Here is a 3,358-nt window from a genome sequence, read left to right as displayed (position 1 = left end):
GCTTTGACATCACAGGAATATGACAGTTATTTTAAATTGTAATAATGTTTCACAATATTAATGTTTATTTGATCAAGTAAATGCAGCCTTGGTGAACATTCATTCATACAATTCATTCTAACGGACTCTAATGGTAACACTTTACAATAAGGTTCATTAGTTAGCTACATTAGTTAGCATGAACTAATAATGAACAGCACTTACACAGCATTTATTCATCTTTGTTAATGTTCATTTCATCATTTACTAATACTTAATTAAAATCTTGTTAACATTAGTTAATGCACTGTGAACTAACACGAACAAACAAAGAACAGCTGTATTTTTGTTAAGTAATGTTATCAAAGAATAATAAATACAGTAACAAATGTATTGCTCATTGTTAGTAAAAGGGATGGTTCGGAGTAAAATCAACCTAGGGTCCTTTGCACCATGACCTCGAGCCAAACACCCCCCCAGAAGCCTTTTTCCCTTGGTTGAACATTAACTAATGTTAACTAATGAACCTTATTGTAAAGTGTTACCAAGTCATTTTATTTTCATGCTCCAGAACTGCTCTGCTGATGTGTAACTAGGAAGCCTTTAGAAACACTGATGTCCCAATGGTGCACCAGGCTGTTTAACTAGCTTAACTAGCATAAAGAGCAGCATGGTCAACTAGCTATAGGCTTTGCTGGAGCACCAAATCTAGTCCATCAGCAGCGCTAAACCAGCACAAACCCTTCTGGCCCTCTAAGCTGATTTTCTTTTTTCAGCATTGCATCTGAACATTAAGAGATGTTGTGTACCTTGCACTGTTTACTGCTATAGTAACAAAATAATATCATAAGTTCAGAAGAGGGAACAGACTCTGCATTCACAGGGCTGGAAGCACTGACACAGTGTGACTCGAGAGGAATTTCATTTCGTGGGATGTGACTGTATTGGCTGCATGAGGGCTGTGTATAGGGCAACACGAGCTATGGTGAGGATGTCAATTACACAAAATACTGACCTCACGCAGCATGCACCATTTATTACCGTAGTCAAGCCCAAAATGTAGTCTATAATCACAGAGGAGACCTTGTGTCTTACTGTGGATTAATCTGAAAGAGTGGTCTTAATTTAAAAATATAAAATGCAAATTAAGTCAAAACATCCTAGTGAATTGGGGAATGTTATTCACTGATTGAATCAGAGCTGTTGAAGAATATAACATGCCAAAGAATGTAAATGTTTTTTGTTGTAAAGTTGTTCGAGAAGCCGTTTCACTGGGATATCTGTACGTCACAATAGGGAAGCGTTTCTTAGTCAGAGTGAATAGTCACATGGGCTGCGTCTGAAATCGCATAGGCCTACTCTCATGATTAAGTACTTATTTTGAATAAGTAATTACTTCACGACCGCAAAAAACTAAAAAAGTATGTTTTATATATAGTATTAGTGTGTAGTATGAGTGCAATCCGGACGTACTACATTTCCCATGTTGTCATTATCATGCGACCTACCAGCGTCAGTTATGTCGCTTCACTGCCATTCACAAATCCTCTGCCGTGGCCTCATGGGATAGTTAAGTGTCCATCGTAGGCTATGCACACTTCAGAATCTCGCCGGAAGTAGGTCATCCGGGTACCTTTTGCCTACTCTTTTATGAGTACTGTGAATTCAGATACATGTGAATTTTTGTCACATACTGTTTTTCTACTATATAGGGAAGTATGTGATTTCGGATGCAGCCATGGCCTTTACAGCTCGAGTGATTAGCGCAAAAATATTTAAAATCAGAAAAGCTAATGATTTCATGAGGCATTGAAACCTTTTTATCTCATTAGACAGAATTTTCGAGTACTTATGAGGTCTTTGTTGTAATAGAACCTTGTGAAAAAGTATAATGGACTAAGGCAAAACAAACAAACAAACAAACAAACAAACAAAAACCCTAGAGAATAAAAAGTTCATTACGGGACAAAGTGATGCCTATTGCATCAGTGGTGAAACACTCTTTAGCTCTATTTATATCTTTTATTTTTAAGACTATTCCACCTACATTTTACCCTAGCATGAAAGAGACAGATTGTTATTATGTTCTGACTTTGTGGACTGGGAAGAAAAAGACATTCATGCCACAGCTAGTGTGTTGACCCTGGTCAAATCTAGGATCTTCAGTGTGACATTCACTTGACACCTATACAATACCTTTGCTCATTCTCAAGAAGATCAAAGAAACGAGGGGAAAGGCACAGGAAATGTGCTAAGATTCCCCTTTCTTTCTTTCTTTCTTTCTTTCTTTCTTTCTTTCTTTCTTTCTTTCTTTCTTTCTTTTTCTTTCTTTCAATGACTTTCAGTTCAGCATTGCTATGGACTTATAATTAATAGAATTATAGAATTATGTTGCAGAATATTAATATATGATATTGATAAAACTATGTGGCATAATCATTAAATCATTTTGAATGTTCAATATGAAAAGCTTGAGAGGCTTTGGCACAAGGAACCATCTTAAAACACTTGTATCCTTTAGTGCTGTGAACAGAAAAACCATTGTGTTGAGCGCACATGGTATGTGGAAATGACTGGAAAAGTAGATGCGGAATCCTGGATGAATGTTTTTATTCTTTTCAAAATAACAATTAATGGCACAAAAGTTGTGAAAATTAATTTTATTAATTGAGTAACCTTATCACCATTTAACTTAATTATTTTGAAATTTTGAAACTTTTGCATGTTCTTGCTGAATACCACATGAATTAAGCAGAAAGCTCTATTGGTAAAGTTCATGTTAAAGATATAACTACCCCTACATGAAGGCACAGTGAGATATATGGATAGCTTGGGATACTGTGTCTTTTTGTACTGGGGTGCATTAGGACTATCACTATCAAGCTGTTGAAATTAGTCATTTCAAACCACATGACAAGAAAACTTGCCAAGGGAATTAACTGAAAATAGAGCCTCGTGTGAAACACAAGAAGCATATCAAGCAAGAAGTTACGGTTTTACAGGGTAAAGGGATTAGTTATTCCCTAAAAGTATATTCTACCATGGTCAGTATTCTTTGGTAAGTGTAGACAATATTTTGTGGTTACAATAAATCTTTGATACAGTGTCTAGGACTGCACCTACAGAAAACTAAATATAAAACATATCAAGTATTTCAGTCCTGTCTGGCAATAGTACTGACAGCTGAGATGTCACTGTCAAAACAATGCATCACAATGGGAGTGTTTAATGGTTTGTGTTCATCCCCCTCTACTGGAGAGGAGGGTGTGCATTGTACATCAGGCCTGTCTGCAAGAGTTGATTGTAAGCTCCATGTTTGTTGATAAAAAAAAAAACATTAACAGAAATTATTCAGCAACACATAGCCTACATATATATA

This window comes from Abramis brama, assembly GCF_963993115.1.
Source record: "Abramis brama genome assembly, chromosome: 7".
Classification (NCBI taxonomy): Eukaryota; Metazoa; Chordata; class Actinopteri; order Cypriniformes; family Leuciscidae; genus Abramis; species Abramis brama.
Note: the sequence above shows the minus strand (reverse complement) of the source record.